The sequence below is a fragment of the Tyto alba genome, unplaced genomic scaffold (genome assembly GCF_018691265.1).
Source record: "Tyto alba isolate M040663 unplaced genomic scaffold, T.alba_DEE_v4.0 Super-Scaffold_10, whole genome shotgun sequence".
In the NCBI taxonomy this organism is placed as follows: domain Eukaryota; kingdom Metazoa; phylum Chordata; class Aves; order Strigiformes; family Tytonidae; genus Tyto; species Tyto alba.
This window is the reverse complement of record NW_024881262.1, coordinates 23,603,928-23,629,542: the sequence shown is the minus strand read 5'-3', so window position 1 is coordinate 23,629,542 and position 25,615 is coordinate 23,603,928. Positions and strand designations below refer to the sequence as shown.

General features: G+C 37.7%; 1 protein-coding gene across 6 annotated transcripts in view; it reads right to left on the bottom strand.

Annotated features, from left to right (window-relative positions):
- PIK3CB (phosphatidylinositol-4,5-bisphosphate 3-kinase catalytic subunit beta) overlaps positions 1-25,615 on the bottom strand; it is a 111,057-nt gene that overhangs the window by 57,376 nt on the left and 28,066 nt on the right. For 5 of the 6 annotated variants that reach the window (XM_033001622.2, XM_042799203.1, XM_042799190.1 and 2 more), the window contains one exon: positions 5,334-5,453. The gene's annotated coding sequence lies outside the window, so the exon portion shown is untranslated. Of the gene's footprint in view, positions 1-5,333; positions 5,454-8,171; positions 8,246-25,615 lie in introns of those variants that run through there. The other variant, XM_042799199.1, reaches the window with a different exon arrangement.

Sequence of the window (25,615 nt, the reverse complement as noted above, 5' to 3'; positions counted from 1 at the left end):
AATGCTGAGCACTTGAATTTCAATCGATTTCAACAGGACTTAGAGATATGAAAGAAATGCAAACATGTTAACTGTTTTCAAATTAAAATTCGATTTAATTTTAGACAACTTCATTTGAACAGATGGTTAGGTTAGACTACCTCTGGTCATCCCTCCTTATGGAAATTACTCTATGATTCAATGAAAGTGTAACTTTAAAAGTTGCTCTAAATTGAGATTATTGTCTTCGGAAAATTTTTGCTGCAAAACAAGCCTACAGGTAGAGAACAATAATATTAAAATAGCATTCCAGGCTCAGAAGACTCATCAGGACTGGTTTGAACAATAACAATTAATGGAAATTCTTACTTCTCATTACTTCATACTCAGGCAAGTAAACAATTCCTGCTCCCTCTGAAGATTATTCACAATGTACCAAACAAACGAATGAAATTTATGTCCCAGGCTTCTGATAGACTTCAGGCAATTCACAGGCAGCACATCATTCATAATGAACACAAAATACAAAAGTAATGTAACAGCTTCTCACAGCTAATTAATGACTATCCTTTGATCTATCTTAAAATCACTATATAGATACATTAAAAAAATATATATAAAAATAAGGAGTTTCAGGACATCTTTTTTGTATTATACAGTTAAAGTGAGTTGCAGGGATAAGAAAAAGTCTTTTCACATCTAAATGCAACTGTCTGAAACTGTTTTTAAAAGCATTTGATCACTAGATCACACTGAAGCTGGGGCCACTGTAAGAAAACACCCCCTTTCAGCTCACTAGAATCTAGTTCTCCATGGGCAAGATGCGTGGGAATATAAAGAAGTGGAAGAAAACAGCAGATTAGAAAAGCACTGTCATTTAAGTAACGGTTAATTTGACACCTTGACCAACAGAGTCAGGGAGACAAGGAGAAAAGCTCAAATCAAGCAAAAAGCACAGTCAAATAATTCAGCATTCTGTGTCAACTGGGCTGTGAGAACATATCTGGTACATTCACCTGAGAAAAAATGTAAATGGCTCTCAGATGTTTTGGTAAGTTTTAAACAGCAGCAGGCAGAGTGGGACCTCACATGAAGACCAACACATTCTGTATAGCATGCTCCAGGATAGTAAAACGAGACTTAAAGATTTAGGAGATTAGTTCAAAACCCTGATAATTTGCTTTTGATAATCCAGATCACTGTAGACATTTTATGTACCAGAGGAAGGTTAGCATGAAATGGTAGGATATGTTGAGTTCTAATATCAGAAAAAGTTTCTACTAAGCATTTAAAGGGTGGGATGCTCATAGAGATACTTTAAACAAACAAAAAAAATCAAGGTTAACAAAAAAATGTGAATGGAGCTGGAACAAGGGAAGAAAGAAGACTGGAGAGTCAGACTGAAGGGGAAAGTAAGAGAAATAGCTGAACCTTAAGACAGAAGAACCTTAACCCAGAATAAAGATGTCATTTTAACACAGGTGAGTCAGTTTCCTACAAAACTGCATAATTGCTTCTGCCAGCAAAGTGAAGATGCAAACAGAAGCAAGATGAGTGGTGGAAGAGTGACAGCTTCTTCCAGTCCCAGGTCTGGCTCGCCACTTCACAGTTCTTAAGGTCATTTTTAAAAAGTGTAGGTTAATCTACAGACTAAAGGTCTGGCTTTATAACAGCCCAAGCTATTATTCAAAAGACTATGTAATGTGCCTGTCATGAATCTGAAAAGATGCATTAATAATCTGGATTTGTGCTTCTATTTATTTATTATACTGAGTAAACCGTAGGGTTCCCATCCACCCATTGCTATACAAGAACTGTACAACAATTCTTAATAGTCTAATGAAAAAATCTAGGAAATATTAAATCAATATTAGTTCTGCTTTCTGGTACTTTCTTTCCTATTCTATCAAAGTACCTGTTCCACTGTAAACATGGAGGAAAGGAGGAATAAATATTTCCCTTACAAGACATTTAAATATATAAATGGTTAATATTTCCTCTCCTTTTGCATTGTAAAAATGGACCTCCTAGATCATCAAATTTCACCAGCAGCCATTTTCTTCAGCTATTAAAATGTTACATCTCTAAATTACGAGCTAGATGACTTTCTACTATAAAGTTAAGACTAGAAATTGAGGTTTTCCTATATATAGATAGCTCTTCATACAGGGACTAAAGGATTCACTTTTCAATTATTTCTGATATTTCAATCAAAACCTCTAGGAAAGAGGGTTATTCTCCAGCAGACAGACTGTATGCATCTAGAAAGAGAGGTAGAAAAGTGAAATAATTAAAAACAGCGACAAATTAATTAGGAGTGACATTTTCTCCTAAAAGGAGGGCACACAGACTGAAACACAGAGCTATCACATAAGCAGACTGTGCTTAACTCACATATACAGAGATGCTAAAAGATAGAATGATGCCCTTTAAGGGGAAAAATAATAAAAATATAATTTACACGCTTCCCAATTGGGTCAGTTTCTTACACAGAGCAATCTGGTCTGGATTTTAGCAGTTGGTTTTCTTCTGACACCAGCTTCAATGTCATCCACTACACAGATTCAGAGGTGGCTGTTCACAGCCGTTTGTTATATGAATGGGACTGTTCAGTGCTGAACAAGTACTGAAAGAAATCCAACAATTCAAGTCTAATGCAAATACTTAGATGTATTTTATGCATCTTTTTCATGACACATTTATAAACACAACTTGAAATATAATGCCATTTGGTAGAAAAGACTAATCCTAAAATTTGCACACAATCAAAACTTTTCTCAGTAAATTATTGGTAATAAAGCCAAAAGTAGTCATGGCTATTCATCATACGGACCAAAAATAATTAAGATTACCTATGACTCACAAACTACTTTAGGTTGGAAGGGACCTCTGGGAGTCATCTTGTGAATTTTGAAAGTCTCCACGGATGGAGGCTCCACAGTCTCCATAAGCAACGTGCTCCAGTGCTTACCCACCCTCACAGTGAATTTTTTTTCCCCCCCTTATATTTAACTGGAATTTCTTTTGTTGCAGCCGGTGCGTTCTGCCACTTGTACTCCACATCCTCCCCCGCCCCGCGCTCTCTCCAGCCTGCGCGCACCCGCCCCGCCCCGCCCCTGAGGGCGCAGCCCGCGTGCCGGGGGGCGGGGCAGCCGCTGTGCGCTGCCGCCCGGCCGCCGCGAGGGCGCAGCGCTGCCTCGCGCCCCAGCACCGGCCCCCGCGGGAGCTGCCGCGGCCCAGCGCCGCCCGGCTGGGGCGGGGGGGGGGGGGGGTGACTCCTCCCCAGCTGCGGGATTCCGCACCTGCCTTTAAGACTTCATGAGAACGTCACCTGGCTTTTTATCTGAGATGACAGACTCTACACTGACTTTATTTTCATGCTTTTAGTACTTTGATGAAGGGTTCCAACTGCAAAATACTTTGAGATGATTGAAATCTGTAGAAGCACACACAATGTCCAAATCAAAACAAGCAAACAAAAAGGGTTCAAAAAAATAAGTCCCTAAAAAGCACAAATTAGAATCAGTTTTAGGTTATAATATCTGAATTCTCTAAATCCCTTTAAAAAACAACCAAACAAAAAAACAGCAAAACAAACAAACAAACAAACAAAAAAAAAAAAAAAACACAACAGGGAGGGGTGGGGGGTAGAGGAAGCACAAGTTCACTGGCTACTAAACACAAGCAGGTTTTGTGCCCGACATAAGCCTGTATACAATGATTTAAAACTACTAAAGCTGTTTCCAGAGGACATTTTTCATTTAATTTGCTTGGAGAGCTCAGTTTCAATGTTACTGCCCATCTGTTCCAGTAACTTGATTACTGGAGTCAAGAATTAACTTGTCAAAATAAATGTGTAAGCAGCAATAGGTATTGTTTTATTTGGACACTGTGACACGTGCCTGTACTTCTACTGTGCTGTCTAGTAAGTCAGTAAAAGACAAATATTCATACAAACACAGCTTCTGAAAACTTCAGAGGTCAGAATTAAGTATCAGGTGCTACAAGAACCTTTTGCAAGTATGTTTACCAACCACTTGACATACAGCCTAGATCAGGAACTGATACATATTTACATGCGCTGACTTAAAATTGTAACATTTGCTTCAAGTTGTTACAGAAAGGGAACCAACACACACATCCACCTCTTTAAATCCATGTTTAATTGAAATTTTATAATAATTCATTTCCTGCCTTTAAAAAAAAAGTTAGCAATCCAAACGTGTTGTTCTGTCAGTTAAAAACACTTTGGAAAAAAATACCAAGTAGGAAAAGTTTAGCTTGCCTGACTAGGTTTCACAGACATTTTTCTACCCAAATTATGACACCATGCACACATCCCTTTTTAAAGAAGAAGCTAAGAAGAGTCATTTCCTCTTGGCAATAAAGCAATATGCCAAAACATACTTGTAAACTACAACCATTTTCCACCCTCTTCCAGTTCTAATGGCCAAATATTTTTCATTCCTAACTATACATTCAAGTGTATTTCCAATAACTCCTGCAGAATTACATTCACATATCACAAAACATGAATAAAATCTGCATCAGAGAGAAAATTATGCAGATTTCTTCCAGTTTCTAACCTCCACAAGTATATGTTTAAACACCTTACAATCTGATACAAACAAGGTAACAGTAGAATTATATTTCCCATCTCAAGCAAGTGAAGCACACAGAAATTAAGAATTATACTGTACCAATGTACAAATGCTTAGATATCTAGTACCAAAAGGTACAATTCACAGTTCTTAAGTAGCTAAGTTTCTTATGAGACATGCGTGTCTCAGCCTAGAATTCACAAAAGCAGTAAGTTAACTAGAAACAGTGAAAAGACATATCTGAGATCCATAAATTGAAGTATTACGCTAGACTGATCAATGATGGAACTACAATACAAGACAAATATTAAAATACTGACAACAAAAATATCGAAGTCACACAGAAAGTGCCAGGAATAGAAAGTTACAGCCAAAAAAACACTTATCTTTTAAAATCCTGTGGAAGATACAGGCAAGGCTTTAACTTTTGCCAGCAAATTGGGGGGTTATATGTAATTGCACCTATACTAGGTCACTTCCTGCTCAAAACCATACCCAGAATACTCAAAAGCCAAGAAAAAAAATCTGACACCTATCTAAATTTCATAAGATAGAATTGCTTCCAAGATGGGAGATGCTTCAATAAGAGTCCAAGAGTAGCCATTACCTACTGATCAACTGATTATGGAGTCAATGATTTATTTATTTTCTTTTAATGCAACTATAACAAAGTTAAATACAGTAATAGCCTAATAACCACACCACTGACTTTACAAGAAAAAAGAACAAGAATAATAAACCTGTAATACTCACTCCAGAGAACCTGTTCCTGTTTCAGTCTGACTGAGTAGTGAAGATACTTTTGTGAAACATCATTTTCCTACTATTACCCTTGTTTTCTTGGAAGGTTCCACAAGATGACCTAAGTGTGACCTAAAAAAGAAAAACACAGTATAATGTAATTAACCAAATGAGAAAATCAGCAATTTATCATTGGTTTAATAGCTCTATAAACTTTTTGTGCAGTAATACCTAATTAACCACACATTTTCATTTTCTTTGAATATTACAGTACCATATTCACTTTACTAAATGAACTAAATGAACATTAAATCCTCAAACACTCAGTTACCAGAAATAAAAAAGGAAATGAAAAAATATGTAAAAGATGCCACTTATTCTAACAATATAGGTATCATAATAATTAATTACATACGCAAAAACATTTTTTGCTGCTAGAATTATTTAAAATTTTTGTACACTCAATTTGGATCAGATCAACAGATGCCCATTGCAATTAGAGACAAAAGCAAGGGAAATAGAGTCTTGGTGTCACTCTCCTAACCACATCTCTTTTACACTTGGCTGTAAGCTCTTATTTGGTGGGGGGGTGGGGGGGGCTAGTGGGAGGTGTTTGTTGTTTCTGGGTTTTAGTTTGTCTTTTTTTAATTAAAAAAAAAAAAAAAAAAAAAAAAAAGAGTATAATGTCATCTGTAGTTCCACTGTGGAGAATTCGAGTCGGTGACACCAGTGATCCAACCTTCCTGTTCATATTTCAACTTGTGAAACAGCAGGACAGAGGTGCAATATCTGTCCTCTTACCAACATCCTGCAGATATACAGGAGAAAATATCTCCACAGAGACAAGACATCATCTCCATTTAGCTCCACCTTGTAAACCAGGCTCTCCAAGTGAAATAAACAAAAACTATTGAAAGCCCCCTCGAGAACAAAGCCATGCTATCAGCTTGCATTGATGTTATCTACAGGTTTGTAGGGCAAGCCACAAAACACAAGACATGTAAATACACTCCTCCCATAAACAATTCTTTTTCTAAACCACACTAAGTAGTCCACACTGTGCTTGTAGCAACTCAATACGGTTGTGACCAGGGACGATGGCTGTCATTCCCTCTGTCCCACACAGACCAAAACCTCTACAGAGGTCAGCACGTAGAGCACAGTGAAGCAATTTAGATTTCTTCAAAGGCTTTCAGGGAAAATTAGTTGCTGCCTCATCTGCTTAAGTCTGAAAAAATTAAGTTACTGCTGCAGGCGCAACCTTTTGAAAAGGTATGAACTAGTCCAGAAACTTCTCATGATTAAATCCTAGGAGCCTACGGCAGGCAACAGCCAAAAAGGAAAACTAGAGAAAAATGAAGGCAGCCTTACATGATTTAGAAATTAAAAGGACAAAGGAACAGTGTGAATCTCTTATAATCAATGCTAAAGCACCAGTCTGGCATTAAGATCTTACAGTCGTGTCAATATGTGTGTTTATGGAGTCAGAAAAATCAGAATCAAAAGCTAGTGACCAGAAGGCAGGAGGTTGGAAAGGGGTGTGAAATGCATCGTACTATAAATACAAAATAAATAGTCATTATTTCCAGAACTTTCACCTGAGGAAGCATTCTTTCATGATCTGTGACCCCTCAAAGGGGGGACAAAGTGTATGTCTTAAGTACCATACCCTGGGGTATAGATGCAGGATGTTATTTTAACTAAAAATTGGATCTCCCAGCCTTCTAGAGGTCTCTGGCTAACTAGTCACTTGGTGACAAATCAGATGTTGGGAACCTAACACACCATTCTAAATTCATATGAAACCTCTCATGGGAAAACTACCAGCACCAGCAGAACAAAGAACAGTGTTTTGAAACTGCGTATGTGCCACTGCTGGTATATATATGGTATATATAAATTTACTCTAACAACAACAACCACTTCCACAGAGGTTGGCAAACCACAGAGAAGCCTTCCAAAAGCAGCGCAGAGATCATGGGCAAGAATGTACAACACTAGTTTTCTAGTATCATCACTGATACACTGGGAAATACTGTTACCTTATTCCTTCCCTATACCATACTAACCCCCTGTTTTATTAAGTTCATAAATGGGAACAATGCGTAACACAGATGTGTTGCCAGATTTCTTGACTAAGAGTACTAGAAAAGAAAACAGGCAGTCATATTAGTGCTGCAGTTTCTGTTCTGAGCCTTTTTGTCTCATTCTTTCCCTTCACACCACATAGTACAAACTGTGACCTGGAATGGGAGACAACTGCTTGGTTCCTATCCTGCTTCAAATCATTCCCACCTTAGACAGTCAACCTCCTGCACTGTATTCATCTCTAAGATACTGGCAAGGCAAGGAGAGCTCATGGCTTATTCAGAATTTGGTGAGAAATAAGAGAAACTTATATTAGCACAGCAGTCAATGCACTGGCATCCAATCTGAGGGTTAGGCACATGCATAAAGCCCAGAAAATATTTAGGGTCTATAAATTGTACACATTTTAAAAGCCAGCACACTGTGAATTGCACCTGTAAGTTTACCAGTTCCTGTGTTCTCCACAGTCTCGTTTGCCAGATTTCTACCCACTTCCCTACACCTCTCCATCCTTTTTCCCCTCTATTCTCACAGTAGTTTGCATCTCCACTGCCATTCAGACTTGACATTGACAATAAGCTTCCTGCTGGCCCTCTGCAACCAGCTGTACACTGAGGATAGCTAGGGGAATGGCTAGCTCTCCAGACCTTAAAACATTTCTGATGTATACCGATAAACTACATGCTACTATATTAAAGTATTAGAAACAAATCTTTCATTCCAGGATGACAGCATGCAGCTTTATTTTTACAGCTAACCAACCTTTCTTGCTTTTCAGACCAGCAGAACAGAAGTTAGCACAGATGGTTATCAGCATAACTGTAGATCACATCACGGTCAATCCTTCGTATGCCAGGACACTCTACCTTCAAAGCATGAGTGGAAAATTTTTCAAAGGCTGTTGACTATATTATCTAACAGACCAAGGTACAAACTCTGCTGGCCTTTTAACTACCATAAACAGCTAGTGAGAACTCCAAGTATATAAGAAACATGCAAGCATAATCTCTGGGAACAGAGTAAAGATCCAAAAGAAGCAACTGTCTCAAGTGGTGAACACAAACTGGACTCTCTGATGAGCACACACCTTTTCCCCACTGCATCTCTCTGGGAAATGTGGGAAAAATAAAACTGTCACCTGGACATTACCAACAGGGCGTCCTTCATGGGTCTCTGTTGACTGTGAGCTCAGCCAAAAACACAACACAAAAAATACCTTGGACACTTGCCCTTGGGTCCACACCCATACCACTTCTACAGAAAGCACTACTAGGGAGCTAACAGAAATCCTATTCCACTTCAGTCTGCAACTTCTGCATGAGAATTTGTATTTTTCAAAACAATCAGTTTTGTGAATCCTTTCATTACACCTTTATTACACAGATACTGATTTTATGCAAATCATAACTGGTTTAGAAAAAACATTAACAATCTTATTAAATAATTCAGGAATATTAAAGTTGTGCGGTGGCAATCAAAATGCCTGTGACAATCCACTAGAACTTTTTACGGTTCTATAGCCACCCTTTGTATTTCTTTCTGTCCACAGAAATACTTTTGTGTGACCCCAAAAAATTGTAACACAATTTTGTGGAAGAAAATGGGAAAATGTACAAGAAACTAACTTTTGCCTAAAAACTCCTGTATGGCATCTAATGTGAAACAGACACAATAATAAGCCGGGGAAGTAGGCCACTCACAAAGGAAAAAAAATAAAACACCTTCATTCATAAGCAACATAAGATGTCACATGGAAATTACTAGGCTAATCTTTATAGAGTAGAAGACCATAGGGCCACAATTTCTAGACCTATCAGACAGGCTCCTCCATGAATTGTGACAGAGTACACAAAGAAACCATTTGTTAGAGAGGATACTCTGGGTTTGCTTTAGGACAAGGAACTCTGAGTGGGTTGAATGACACAATACAGTAGTTTCTTGAGCATCTTCCTCTCTTCAAATAAATCTCCTACACTGGAAGAATGCACTGATGAGGGCATCAGGACCAGTGCTGAGAGCACAAGCAGATGTTTTGGACAGCAATACAGAGAGAAACGTACAGCTAGGGTATTTTATAGCTTTTGGTTCACATCTTCAACTACCTCAAAGCTGTCTCATGCATTTCATGCTCTCGATAGTGCTGAAGATTGGACAAATGAATGTCAAGCTGAATTAGCTGCTGTAGCATCCACTCGGCAATGAAGAAACTCACCATTTCGCCAAGTCTGAGATAAGAGGAGGATTAACCATCAGTAAAAACACTAAATATCTTCAAATAAAAAAAAAATACTGATAAATATAAAGCAATGTTCTTCTCCCTCCTTCCTCAGGCCTAAGTTTCAACAACAATAGGCACAAAATTCATCAACAACTTCCACTATCAGTAATTTAGCCATTATAACCCATGTTCAGGAATTAAAGTGAGAAAAAGAACTTGCAGCAGTGTTCATTTGGCTAAATCACAGCAACTTCCAACTTCTACACACTGCACATCTTAGTGCAAATGTTGAAAATGCAAGTTAAAGCCTGAATCTGAAAAAATTATTTTCTATATATTGCATGGTGATGCACACAGACCGATCTAAACAGTAGAACTGCACTTAAGCATCATCCCAATTGTGCAGTGTCCAGTCTCTTCAATGGCTGAAACCAGTTTTGACCTTTTAAAGGTGGCACTTTTTTCTGCACTAGTATCAAGAGACAAAATATTTTACTGATAATGGACAGCATACTGTTATACACACAGCAGTGTTCTTCCTTGTGTTCTACTTTCACAGGTGTCGGTGGTTGGTCAAAAACCAGTAATATCCTTTTGAAAAAAAAAAAAAAAAAAAGCCTCGACCTTTTCTGAAATGTGTCACTTTAAATGCAGAACACAATAACACAATGGCTCTATGAAACCCACCTATCTCATACAAAATCTTTTAACCAAAACAGGCATATAGCTACAGGCTCTCATCACGTAAAATACCCACAGGAAAAAAAAAAAAAAAAAAAAAAAAAAAAAAGAAAAGAAAAAAGGAAAAAAAAAGCAGAGATAAAAACTCCAGAATACCAAGCTCTATACCAAATGAGTTTCAAAAAGGCATCTATGTCAGAACTACAAGTCAGTTTACAGCCTTTCTTCTTCCTTAACATGGACAAAACAAATACCACAAAGCATTTTCATGAATATCTAAAAAATGTGGGGCAGTGTTATTCTTTAAGTTAAATGGGTAACAGTTAGAAACATGATCTGAAGCAAAATCCAGTCACATGTCTTCATTAAGAACAACTTTTTATCATAATTATATTTATCCAGTGAGTGATTCAGAGCAGGAGCTCTGTACTCAACTGCTATGAATCACCCTCGAAGGAAGCCATTTTCACTCTACCCAGAGAGCCAACCTCACCTATGTGAAATGCCCTTCAGCATACAACAGGCTTGCTTGAAATAAATTTATACTCACACCAGCACATACTAATATGCTTTACAATAAATCAGATTTTTTTTTTACTTGGTTACACATGCTGCTGAATTCCTTTCAGTTTAGAACAGTAAGGTAACACTAAAAAAATCTTGCAAGTTTTCATCAACTATTTTGAAAATAATGATTTATAACAAGGTGTCAGTTACTGACATCTGAATTTAATTTTGGGGGTGGGAATCCCTCTTTCACAGTGATATATCCTGATGGTGCTCAGGGTTAAGTAACCCAGAAATAATCCTACTCATTGGAATTTAGAACTCAGTATGATTGAAGTTGTGAAGCAGATTACCATCTTTTGCCCTTAAAATAAAATCAACAAAAGAGCAAAAGACTAAGGGTTCTTCACTGGCACTGGAAAATGAAGGACCTTCAACTAAAGGAGCAAAAAAGAGATACTTCCAGATGGCAAGGCATCACCTGCACGATTTAGGATCAACTAATAAAAACCTAACCCAAAATAATTGATTTTTATTTTCCCAGAATGATTCAACTATTTTTTCCTTCTGCTCTGCCACCTCCAAAAGAAATGCCTCTGGACAAAGCAGAAGTGGAACACATCACCTTCAATGAAGCTTAACAAAAAAAAGACTCGAGTAGATGGCAATTTTTTCCTCTCTCATTCTGTTAAGCAACCAATCATTCTCTGATTTGAGAGCAGTGTGCTGAAATCAAGATTAGCAAAGCCTCTGTAAGTGGGAAACCCTGCAAACGCGTTCAGTATTAGAAAGGGCTGGCTGCCAGTCCTGATAACTTAGAACAACTGCAGTATGCCAAAACATCCTAGGAGAGATTCTGGGCTGAAGAATGTACTGGATCTGAGGGTACTCTATAGTTCAAAAAGCACAAAGTTGTAGGCTGTGTGTGACCACTTTATAAAAACATCAGTGTTTTTATGATTTCAGATGACTCACAAACAAGTGCTCAGATTTGCTTTACATTGATTCATAAACATGAGTAACGCTTTCCAGCTCATTTCCAGTTCCAATCCAATTTAGGGCACAAGTGATTACCCAACTGGTTCAGTAGCTCCAAAGATGGTGACAAAAATTAATAATTTAGATTGAACAGACTCATCTGGGTGAAGATGTAAGTTCCCCCACCTCCTCCCAGAGCCCACAGATCACTTACATCTTCAGGCCAGTGCTGCAGCTTTTCTAAATCTAATTCACCGTATCTGGTTTACAGAATTGAAGAATTAGAAGCCATGGTCCCAGAGCAGTGCTCCTCTTCCAAGAAAATCATACCTATATGCATACGCACATGCATGCACACACAGAGTGTGAAGCTCAAAGGCCTGAGGCTGAGCTGGCTTAACCACAGCAGTTTAGGCAGGTGAAAACAAATTCACCACCAAGCTCTTGTGACACCTACAGAGATGTTTGCAAGAGTTAATGAACCGACAATGAACTGGTCTGCAATCACTGCACACCCTCAGCAGTCATACTACTATGATACATCTTTCTGAATACTAAAATAATTTGCAAGCAATTATTCAAAAATTGACTCTGCATGGATTTTCATTACTTCTAAAGTAGTATTTGAAAACAGAAGTCTCAGGGAGGGGGCACTAATTGACAGCAGCACAGCAATTCCTATACCTGTGAGATGCCCGTGAAGCACTGGTTCTTTCGGTCCTGTATCACACCACAATTATGCCCCATATTTTTGTTTTAAAACCTACTTTTGAAACTAAGTTAATTATTGGGCATAACACAGAGCATAAGGACTTGTTAAGGAACAAAATTACTACCACTCCATTATTTTTTTATAAATAAACCTTACATTAATTTAATGGGCTCCAGGACAATTACACACACTCTAAAGTTTATGAAGTCCTTCTCCACAATTTCCCTCTGGTGGGCTTAAACTCTGAAAGACTTAAGGTGCATAGCTCTCACTGATTAAGCATTTCCTCAGAGTTCAGGATACCTGAATATGGCCCTTGTTGATGGACTTTCTACTCACTAGTGCATCTACAGATGTAAAATCACTGCAAAAAACTCTACTGGTTCCACCCAAAAGTTACTAAATTAATAAATATTTACTTGCATTTTAAACAGATAAATGAAACGGTGAGTCTTCTTTTTGGCTCTGCAAAGATCTCATCAAAATTATTTAGTTACTTGAAACATTATTAATAGGACTACTCGTGATTTCTGTTTCTTGTGATCTCTTCTGTGTAGGCTATTTCCTTCACAACTTTCACATGCTGATGTTTCACTTCCCATTTACATTCTGTTAAATGCCTAATATGGTGAAACTATGTAAATTTACTCCTATTTAGTTTCCAAATTCTGCTTTTTGTTGTGTGCATATTTAATTTTATATAAATGAGAACACACGAGTAAAGTTAAATAGCAAGACTACACAACTAATTCTTCAGTAATTGTTATGAGCCATTTTGTGAAGCTACTTCTCACTCTGCTCCAGATACCAGTTTAAAGGCTTTGTTCTTTAAGATTAAAAGAAACTCCAAAGCATGGATTGCAAGAGATTATGAACAAACACAGTAGTGTCTAGCTAAGTGTACTTCAAAGAGATGCTGCTGCAGTCCAACTTGCTGTTTGATTCCAAATATTACCACATGATAAATATCAACAGTATTTCATCACTAACATCATGTATCTAGTAAATACTATCTGAAACTAAAAGTAATCACTAACAATATCTCTTGTGCTGAAGAAGGAAAAATTCAAGCATCTAACAAACACAATTTACCTTCAGCTATATCCAACGCTCAAAAGCCAGTCTATTAAGCTTTTAGGTAATGAAACACTGTGCATTTTAATCTGCTCTTGCTCCCCTACTTCCCCTTCTTTCAGGTAGTGAGACTTGTATTGCCTCATACTCTGGTGCTGAAAACTCCGGTATTATCAAAAGAATTGCATGTTATATGCCAGAATATACAAATGCAGGTTCTCAGTGTGTGTATGGAAACCCTCCAAGAACCTCAAATATGTTACAAAACAGAAAGGGAGAGTATCACTAGGGGAATGTGGAAGCAAGATGAGCAGAGTTTGAAGAAAGGACAGCCATGCTCCTGCTTGTATTTGCTGCTCAACAGCAGACCTGCTATGCATTTAAAAGGGTGGAGAAAAACAGACAAAACTGAGCAGGAAACTAATAGCAAGCCTGAAAAAAGTTTAGGCTTTTGGTTCAATTCTTACAGTTCCTCTGAAACACTGAAATGACAGAAGCTTTACAATATCTCTATACCTTCAAGCCCTTATGTATTCATTTAAGATTGGCAGTACAATGTCTATCAGTGCAGTTTACAATACAGAGTGTACCTGGGAGTGATTTGGGGATCAAATTTTCCAATAGAAAAGATAAACAATCACATTCCTGGGTTCTAATATAATCCTTTGCATTAAATCTGGATTTGGATCCAAAAATCAATTTTTAATAGTATTTATATGTTTTACACTACTTTTAGATATAACATCTAAAATTATAGCACACTTGATGTAAAAAAAAAAAACAAACAAACAAGCAAACAAAAAAATCCCACAACACAACAACACAAAAACCACAAAAAAAAAATAACATCAAAAAACCCCCAAACCTCTATTTTAATCAGCTGCAATGCTCAGCACAGTAATTTAGACTATATAGCATTTTTCAGCTTCCTCCATTAATGAAAAGGCTTCAGTACATTGAAGAACTATCTTTTCTACAGGCTTATTTCTGACAGAAGTAACAGCTCTTTGTGTCATCAGGGAACACTGCAGTGAGAAACCTACCTATCTTCTGAGAAGGAACAGAGCTACAGTAGTACTAGAGCTGTAGCTTGCTCCAAGTACACTTTTCGTAGCCCCTTTCGTGCAGGAATACACGTTGCTATGTGTATTCCTCTCAGTGAATTTCACATAAAAAGTAGCAACAGCTATGACCCAGTGCGATAGCAACACTGGCAGAGCAGAGAAGTACTTTGGGAATAAGCTTCCTCCATAAAGAGAGCAGCCTGCTTGGCAGATCTCTAACATAGGTGAATGAGTTCTTACCCTTAGTATTGTAGATGCTACAGTGAATGGAACTGCTCTAACCAGATGAATAATAATTCTATGTTCAATATAACCAAATTACAAAGCAATTCCTAACACTGAGATGAACCATGAACAGCAAGATGAAAAGAATAAAATACAACCCTCTCAACCTTCTGTGTAACATCTCTAAAACCGTAAGACTAAAGAGGAACCTGACAAAGGCTAGACTGAAAATGATACCTTCTCTGACATTTTCACTCGTAAGGTGTGGAAGGTCTGAGAGGAAGCAGCAGAGGCATCCTGGAGAATGTATTTATCCTCCTGCTACCACTGAATTACAAGATCAATATTTATATGTTTCTGGCAATAGGCACCTAAAAGCTCTCTCTCTGATAAATCAGAATGAGCTTCTCCTTCTCCCAGAGCAAACCACTAGAGAGACTTTGACAACCACTTCACTACATCAGAACCACCTTCTGTTCCAGAGCACATTGCTTCATCTCTAAACAACAGTACTAGTATACAAGGTATATAAACCTGGGCACACAAAAGATCGATACAGCAGCAGCATTTGTAGTTAAGAAAGCAATTCTTAAAATATGTCATAAAATCAGAAAAGCAACTCTTGTAAATGAAAGCAAATGCTCTTCAGTTTTCATTCAAACAATAATGGTTTGTTTGACCATGCTAAAATTTTCTCACCACCACGCTTGACAGCAAAAGAGTGATTAATCAAAGGGTGCAAGTCTTCAGGAAAGACTTGAAAAATATTTGATTAACTCCTTTCCAATTCTGTCCCATAATAAGTCAGAAAGAAAACAAAGTCCCTCTATAATCTCATTTTACTTCTCAAGTAAATCATAGGGCAAAAAAGTACATCACAGAACACCAGCAAATTAAACATTTATACCATTTCTTTTGTCACTGCGCACCAAGAAATCTTTCTGCAGGTTAAGTGGTCTGTTAATCACCAAGATGTGTAAGCTTGAGCTGAGAGTTTCAGGAATGCTGCCATTTCTGAAGACTCCTTCTTATATAAGAGGTCTAACAAACCACACCGGCTGTTTTTCCAGAAAACTGCTATCACATAGATAGAAACCCTTTATTACTCCACAACTAGAGCTACAAAACACAGTAAAAGTAGCGTGCTACTTTCCTGGCCAACAAGCCCCAATTAAATTAACAATGAAGTAGCAACTTTTGGCATCAGGAGGGTGGAAAAATTTTCACAGTAGTTGGTGTTTATAGGTCTGGCTCTTTTGAGCTTTATCAGTGTAGCACACACGGCCTGCATCTCTCATTCTCATGAGCCAATAACCCCAGAAGATCAGCCTTAAACAGCGATATACCAGTATTTTAAAAACTGGCAGGTAGTGATGGGAAGAAAATCTGAAGGCCTCTTTAAGTGCTGTAGTTGCATGCAATAAAAGTTGACAAGTTATCAAAGTACAAATAAATCTTAAAATACAGCAACAATATCCGTGAAATTCACATAAAAAGAAAGTTAAGGACACTGAAATTATTAGTTGCAGTGATAGACTAAGGTAAGGATTGCTCTGCATTCTCATAAAATTTACCTAGAAGTAAACCGGAACTGGGATTTAATAATTCAAATCTCTATTCCCATGACAACAATACACTAAAGCTTCTAATTTTTTAATCTTTTAATACAATGCTTTAAAAATACTTTAGTTGCTGTACTACAGTCTGCTTCTACTTACTTTTTATGACTAATTTATCTTTTTTTTTTTTTTAATACAATAAAGATTTTTCTTTCAACAAAAGCATTTTCACAGATACTAGGCAAAGTGAGGCTGTGCATCAGCTGGGATGATTATACGTGGCCACTTAAATGGATTTTTTTAAAACAGGGCCACTTAAAAATACATTTACCTTTCCTCCATCCTAACATAAAGCACATAAAACCTATTCGCTATTAATTTCAACTACCATAGCTGCTACAAAGTATTTTTCAATTAAGCATTTGCATTTATCCTGAAGTAGCATCTCACATACATTAAGATACATGACAGTTGAGATTTACGTGTGTTCAAGGACACGGCAGAAGGAAAATTTACCAAGCAAAGACACCAAAGAAAGAAAAAGTAACCTACTCATCCCCAATGCACAGGTGAAAACATACAATGATAACCAAACTTCTCTGAGCTCAAACAGCAGTCGTGTGACACACCTGGAAACAGGATCTAATTATTAGAAATCCCTGGCCAGTGTTTTACCCACAGTATTTCTCACCCAAGTAAATTAATGTTGAAGATTTCAAGTTAAACAAAATGGAGTAAAGAAAAAAAAAAATTGAAGTTCTGTGTTTAAAAAATAGAAATAGATAAGGACTTTTGTCATTCTGTGAATAGGAAATTGAATACAAAACCAGTTGTAATCCAGCATATTTGCAGTGACAGAAATTATGAAAGCACCCAATACACACATTCCATTTCAAAAGATACAGAGCTGCTGCAAATCTTGATGAACTTACTACAAATACAGATAAGAAATTATGAGGAAAAGGCTTGATTGCAATATTAACATTACCTCTAATTTTTTAAGTTACACCTTCACATTCTTGCAAATCTTGTTGTTACTGAAAAATTCAATTTGTACTAAATAACCTTTCCTTTCTATGCAGTACTTTTCTGCTATTCTTAATCACCATAGGTCTTCATACACTAGATTTATTTACAGCACCCAAAGGAAGTTGAAATTACTATAGTTATCAAAACAGACTGCCATATAAAAATAAACAATTTTTATATACACGTGTTAGTTGAACTCTAAGAACTTAGGCAGAAACACATTGAGTATTAAAAAATGGTACTCTACACCCTTAAAGCAGCAATTCAGTAAAGAAAAATGCTTTTATTGTTACTCTGGTTAAAAAATAAAGTTAGATCATTATGTTGAGCTTACTATAATTTTCAACACAGAGGTCACCTAATTCAAGTGTAAACATTTTTAATAAAAAATATTACTTCCTTATATTACTACCACTAGTAGTAGACATAAAACAGTACTTCCAAAGTCCTGGGCAAGTAAATCTGGCCTAAGATGAAGACTCACCATATTCCATAACATTTAATACACATCTTAATAGTGGAATCTCTTTAAGATGTTGCAATAGTTTATATAGTTTTTAATCATAATGAAGTTGTTATTTAAAGAAAAATTAGTTACATAGATGGATTGAGATTAACAGTATATTAGAGAATATGTTCTTTTTAATAAAATATAAAAGGGCTTTTATCAAAAGCATCGTGTCTGTCTTATGTGGACATTAAAAAGATGCTGAACAATATCAGCCTGTTGAGAACATAAAATCAGTTCCTCCTCATTTTTGTTATTAACAACAGAAAAGAAAGACTCTTCTTTTGATAGCAAGAGTTTCGTGCTAAAAATTAATGTACCATTTGCTGCTGACAATCTGCCAGAGTAACGATGCTTTTCTTCACTCAAGAGGATTCAGAAACTACTACTCACTTTCCAGACAGCATTTATCACACATTCCCAAACACAGTCCTCCTATGAAAAGAAAAACAAGACAGCTCTTCTCCACATGCATACACACACCTCTTCACACTTAAATCGTTACTATAAGTAAATAACATAAAATACTTCAGCAAATGCAAACAAGCATTCTTCACCTCCTGATATTTTGGCTCAATCCTAATGACATAGTGCACCTCAGACTTCCATTCAAACCCGACATAAGAAAACTGAAAGAATAAAATAAAAGAATCATAGAATCTTTTAGGCTGAAAAAGACCTTTAAGATAGAGTCCAACCATAAACCTAGCACTGTCAAGCCCATCACTAAACCATGTCCCTAAGCGCCACATCTACATGTCTTTTAGATACCTCCAGGGATGGGGACTCCACCACTTCCCTGGGCAGCCTGTTCCAGTGTTTGACAACCCCTTCAGTGAAGAATTTTTCCTAATATCCAATCTAAACCTCCCCGGCACACCTTGAGGCCATTTCCTCTCGTCCTATCACTTGTTACCTGGGAAGAGCCCAACACCCATCTCTCTATAACCTCCCTTCAGGTAGTTGTAAATTCACATTTCAAATTTTATTTCCTACTAGGTTTGGATTCATTACTGGGGTTTTTTTCCTTGTAGAATTCCATAAATTACCAACAGGACTTGCATTCTGCCATGTCTCATTGACATTTGGCCATTTCATATGCCTACACAGACTGCATACGGGTATACGCACTATCTCCATTTTATTGCTGTCTGTATACCAAGTACTAACTCTTCTTTGCTTAGAGGATCCCTGGTTAACCTGGACAATTCTCCTTAAATATCTTCACAGACATCCTGAATTGCATCCTTAGCAGGTCATATAGATCGCTAAATAGTAAATTCAGAGGTCCTCTTCTGTGTCAGCAGAAACAAAAGGAAGACACTCAGCACTAAAGGCTAGAAATACAAATACTCCAAGCCCACATGATTTTCAACCAGTACACAATGCAGAATCCGAGAGGCCTTCCCTCCCTCAGCAACACCCATTTAAGTTAAAAAAGGATTTGAAAAAAAAAGAAAAAAGCACCCATATCTTCCTGGTGTACCTCTAGTCCTAGACCCCTGAGCCCCTACCATAGCAGTCCATTTGTTTCCCAGTCTGGCCTTCATCTGTGACTACCCGTTTCCTTCCCTCCCACAGCTGTCACCAGAGTCCTTTCTTTTGCAGATTCCACTTTGCAGAACACTATCCTTTGTAAAGGATAAATTATTTCTAATACACAACCTCACAACAGGACCCCACAGAGCACTGTAAGGAGCACGAGTCTGTATCTCCAAGAACCATCAGTCTAAAAAGACAAGACACTTAGCAGAGTGAAGACTCACACTCGGTTAACACATAAATCCTTAATCTCTTTGGAGGTTGGGAGGGAAATAATGGGGGATCTGGGGAGAAGGAATACAACAAGAGTAGCAAATTTAATGACAGACTATAAGAAAAAAAAAAAAAAAAAAAAAAAAAGTAAAAACCAAGGAATACCAAAAGGTAGATGAAGTGGAAAAAAGTACAGCCATAAGGACCAAAGTGCTTTTCCAAAGCAGAGGAAGGAATTTGAGGGGTGAGGCCAATCAGGAAGGGGATACAGTGTCAAATACAATTTTTAAACAACATTCTATGTGCTTCTTTCTACCACATCAACATTTTATTTAGCTTTGAGCTTCTACTGACAACATTAACTTTGTTTACCTGTTTTTCCTCTGTGTGTATGTGCATCTGTACCCATATGTGTGTATACACAAACCACAGGCTAACTGACAGCCTTCTGGAAGACATAATACTAAATAGCAATACTCACATCACTGACAGAAAACCACCATACAGCAGTACTTGAAAGCAGTCTTTTGGGGGGTTATCTTTAGTGACACAAATGTAATCAGTTTTTAAAACCAGGTATGCTTTATATTCTTCTATTATTAACTTTCTATACTCACAAACATCAAATTGTTAACTGAAAGTAACAGCACATTTTGAAATATCACCTTTCATTTTCAGAAAGTAAAATGATGCAACAATATCAAAATCCATCTCTCAAGCACCTTATTTACAAACGATAGAAAAGGCATTGCTTAATAAATAGCTACCACAAGAACCCAAACACTACAAATGTTACCAATTAGTCTATTTTTTAGAGGTTTTTTTATAATATTCTCCAAACCATCTACCTACTCTGACTTTTAAACTGCTTCTAGTACTCTGTAGCTGCATACAAGCCCAAGTCTGCATTAAATCTGTCACAAAACCACTTGACGGCAGGACTGTGAGCCTCTTACAATGTCATGTCAATCCTACAGAATGCCAGCTATTGCACATTCCACACAAAAGCTTTCATAAACAACGGACTACTCTTATGCTTATGTTTCAAATGTTTCATTGCTTTGTTAAAGATACCTTCTGTGCATTCAGACAACAAAGAACTTTCAGAAACACTGAAAATTAGCAAATGCTTTGTAACAATACTGTATCATAAAACCAAAGACACTAATATTCTTATTAACTGACAACACAAACCACAAACACTCCCATGACTTCCACGAAACTATTTATCTACCTCTACTATCCAAACAAGCTATTGCGCACATGCTGCCAGTTGATGCAAACTCAAAACTTGTATCATTTAACTCATCTTTGAATCCTCTCATAGTTTGTTTTTGTTTTTTCTTTGTAATCCAGTGGATATATGGTGCCTGGGGGCAAGGGAAGGACAGGAATGACCCAAAGAAAGAGTAAACAGAGCAAACTCCTAATGGACTCCACATCACTTTAAAGAGTTCATCAGCTCCAAATTAATGCATGAACAAAAGCCTCTGCTTTCTCCTCTGGATACAAGACATCTGGGAACAAAAGCCTCAGACGAACATTGTGAAAAGGAGTTCAGACGCTTCAGTCTAAACCTTGGTAGTCCCCAAAAGTGAACTTCAAAAGATAGTAATGAGAACACACGGATTACTCGGGTCTCAAAAAGAAATCAGAAATCACAGGGTTGTCACCTCCCTCTTACAAGCAAACTCATACAAAGAAGAAAGCTACCATCACATACAGGCACAAAAATTAAACCCACAACACAGATTGGGGTTTTTTCCATTACAGGACATATCTTTCCCATTCAATCATCATAGTTTCGGGGGAGGAGGGAGAAGGAAGGTACTTATACAGCTATCTTATGTGCATTATTCACAATTCTTCAAGATTTATTCGAAGTACTTTAATTTTAGAGGCAGAGCTATCCCATCAGGTCAACTCACTCCACCTCTGCCCCAAGGAAACATACCTCACTTGTTCAAACTTTCTATTAAAAAAAAATAAAGTACGTGAAGTAAAAAAATCTGTGGATCGCTTACCAACTTAACACGGGAAGTAAAGCTGTTCAGCATTACAGCAGAGTGAATAACTATTGCAAGTAATAGCAAGATATTCTAAAAAAGATCACCCTTTACAATTCAGTGTCATAGTGAAAAATTTAATGCAACACTACTTATCAAAAATATCCGAGTTTGACAATTTTAAAAGAGCTATGAATATAAAAATTATATTAAATATATTTTCCATCAATAGTAAAATTATAGTACCCATAATTCTTATGCTCTTTTTCAAGTAAATACAAAAAAATATTTATATATATGTAGGTTTAGCTCCAATGACACAAATTACTCCTGAGTTCAATTAATTCACAATTTTAGGTCAAGAGTATCTAAGGTAATCTAAGTTCTCACAGCTGCCTCCCTCCTTTTCCCCTCCACCTCTCTTCCCTTTTTAAGGTGACAAAAATATTTGGGACATTTTCCCCCCATCGCCAACAGCCAAAGTCGTGAAGTGGAAGTAACAAACATGGTACCTGAGGACAGCCTGTGTCCTCTATTTGCATACAATCAAATTTATGAAAAGCCGTATCCTGTAGCACGCTAGCAATTAAACTTTGGCTTTAGTCAAAACCAAAACAAATAAACATTGTGCACATCCCTTCCCCCCCTCCACAAATTATCAGTGGGAGACAGTCTAATCGCCCCAATACTACCTCTCAAAAGAAGCTTTTTTTTTTTGACACATCCATGTCATTATTTGTTTCTTTAATCTTCTGAAGCCAGTAAGTAAATTAAATTATTTTAGTAGCTACATATTTGCACTAGGGCCTCACTCTGCAACTCAAATATATGTAAATGAACCACATTCCTGAATTTATTTCCACCAAAGGTTGAGATATAAAGATTTACCCATGTAAATTTGACAGATTGCAAAACAGATTGGTGAATGTTGCACTTAAACTACACTGGTACTTCAGGTATTATACAAATACATGTAACCTTAATCTTGCAGCATCTCTGATCTGTGATTTTTGACAGAACCACCACTTTGTTACCTGCAGTTAATTCTGGACAATAAGTATACACCTTCCCAACCCAAAGCAAAGCCTCCTCCTTACAAGTTATTACTGTGATTTCTAAAAATGAATTTTTAAAAACTGTTGAATTTCTAATGCAAGATGATTTTTGCCGCCAGATTCAATTTAGTTATCAAAACAAAATACACTGAAACTCTCACACAGTGAGTGAGTAATTGTAAGGACTGACAGCACTGCCACAAAACAAACTGTTTAATGCACTCAGACATTAATACTGATTTTTATTTTTTTTAGACCTCCATGATTTGAAGTCCTCAGAATATGAGGCAAATTAACTGAGATTTGAGAAGTATTGCATATCACCATGTATGTCAATGCTTTAAGGGTACCAGTTTGAGTACAACCACACATTTACTGAAAAAACTCAAACAATCAAGCTTTTCCATGTAACTGTATAACTGATGCTTATTTCAGATTTTTCTCTCCTGGACTGCTTTCACAGAAACTGCCAGTTGTGAAGAAGGGTTAACTCCATAACTTGACTGTCTGCTGCGACCAGATGTGGCAAGTCAGAATGTCCACCTCAGACCAAAGCAGCCCCATGGACTTTGTATAAAATACAATGCCACATTCCACAGCCCAACAACTCAGGTATTTATTTTCAGATAAGTTAACTGGTGGCAACTTTCAGAGAAACAAGGGCAAAGCTTCCACGTGTATCTCTAGATCTATGAAAAAGCACTTAAGTTACTTGAACTCCGTGTCTCTGGTCACTGAAACACAATACCAGCTTGCTAGCTAAACAGCCAAAACACCAGCATGCATTTCCACCCAACTTCTAAATAATAAATCAGTATTTTTCCTGCACCCTCCTCATACATATGGCATTCTGACAGCTTGTATTTTTACTGGATTTTGGTTTCAAATTTCACATTTGTGAAACAGAGCATATTGCAGACGTACACAAGCTTTAAAAAAAAGTGTGCAACATTTCAGAAGCCTATTGACTCTAAGTTCAACTTCCAAGAAAGGGAAAGGAGTAGTGGGGTAGTGAAACTGGGGAGAAGAGGCAGGAAACGTTCTCTCTTTATTATATCACAAAAAATCAAAGATTTTTTTTAAGAATGCTTTCCTACACTAGAATTTGGAGTGTTGCCAGAAGTCTAGGCAATTAGAGAACTAGCAAATTTATGACATCAGATATTCCAAGGAAATGAAACCTAATTTAACGGAAGTGATTTTTATTCAAGAAAAACAGATATTTAAATAGACATTAAAAAAAAAAAAAAGACCATGTATGGAAGAAGTTCCTTTTTTAAAAACACTTAATTACAGGTTAAAATCCCACTCAAATTTGTTTCCAAGCCAATCTACCACAAAACATTCTTGATATTAGTGATATCCCTGATATTCTTTTAAAAAAGGCCAAAAAAAAACCCAGTTGCCAAAGAATTTTTCTTCAAGAATCCTTTTCTTTCTGTCTCTTCTAAAAAGCACTGCTGGCTGGCATGAAACTCTGAAACCTGGAAAACCATCATCAGTCTGAACTGAAGCTTCTGGATCAAAGTTCCCAAGTGACCTGGTGATTGATTCCCCAGCCACCTTAACGCATTCCACTAGACTTTGACAAGCTTATGGATACTCAGTGTTTTTTTATATGCAATTTTCCTGAAAGCGAGTGTATTCTGAAGTTTTATTTCACTTTTTAATTAATCTTTGGAGACCTAGAGTTGTGGGCGTCTCTAGCTAATACTGCAAGCCACAGGTCGATCAAATTTCTAGGACATCCTTCATGTATTCACCTAACTTCAAACTGTAAACTACAGTCCTGAAAACACAAATAATGTGTTACTGGGGGTTTCTAGTAATGCCCACCTTCAAGAACTTCCTAAACCTGAACAGAGTTTGGTATCAACAGTGTAACAACAGCGTTGACTTAAGAGAGTACATAAGATTGACTTTGGCTACAGTTGTCAATTCCAAATGAACAAAACTCATCAACATATCTGGTGACAAGAAGAGTCTGTAAATGCAAAAAGTTCTGGCAAAAGAAAACCCTAAGCCTTCTTGATTTTGGAAGGTATCCAGCATCAGTCTGTAAGCACACATGCGTTGGAGCTAGACAAACCAGCGATTCTGGCATGAAAGGTTTCCGTTTCTCTTTCAGGAACTCTTTGGGACTAATGAAGATTTATTCCCCCCTTACACAGAAACAGGTCCTCATCTGTGGAAGAGTTTAGTTGCCTGTTAAAAAAGTATACGATGACAGCACACTGCCAGAGCGATCATTCTGTGTACTACTCACTCTGGGCGGCACAGAGAGCAAACATCTAACCGAAGCATCTGACTGGAAACACATTTCACAAACACTGCTTTTCCATAAACATTCCTGTGGTTCAGAAGGAAAACAGTGCTCAAAAACTTAGCCGAAAACAGCCAGGAGTATCTCATATTATAAACGTCACTTAAAAATCACAAAGCAATCACTAGGAGTTCTCAGCTACAAATAAAAATGTTTAAAAAGACACGAGGCACACAGCAAAGACCAAGCTTGTCCGGCAAAACCTCACGGAGGGCGCCGAACACCCAGCGCCCGCCAAGCCTTTCCCCCCGGCGCCGCGCAGCGCCCCCGAGGCTGCGGACGGGCCGCGGAGGCTCCGCCGCTCTGCGGCGGCCCCGGGGCAGGAGGGCGGCCCGCACCCGGGGGGCTGCGAGGAGCGGCCGCGCCAGACCCCGAGCAGGCGGCGGCGGCGGCGCAGCGAGCCCCGGCCCGGTGCACAAGGAGCCGCCGTCCCGGGGCCGCGGGGCGCGCGGCTGCCACTTGTTGCGGCGGCCGTTACCGCCGCGCGCCCTTGCGCAACGGCGGCTGCCGGC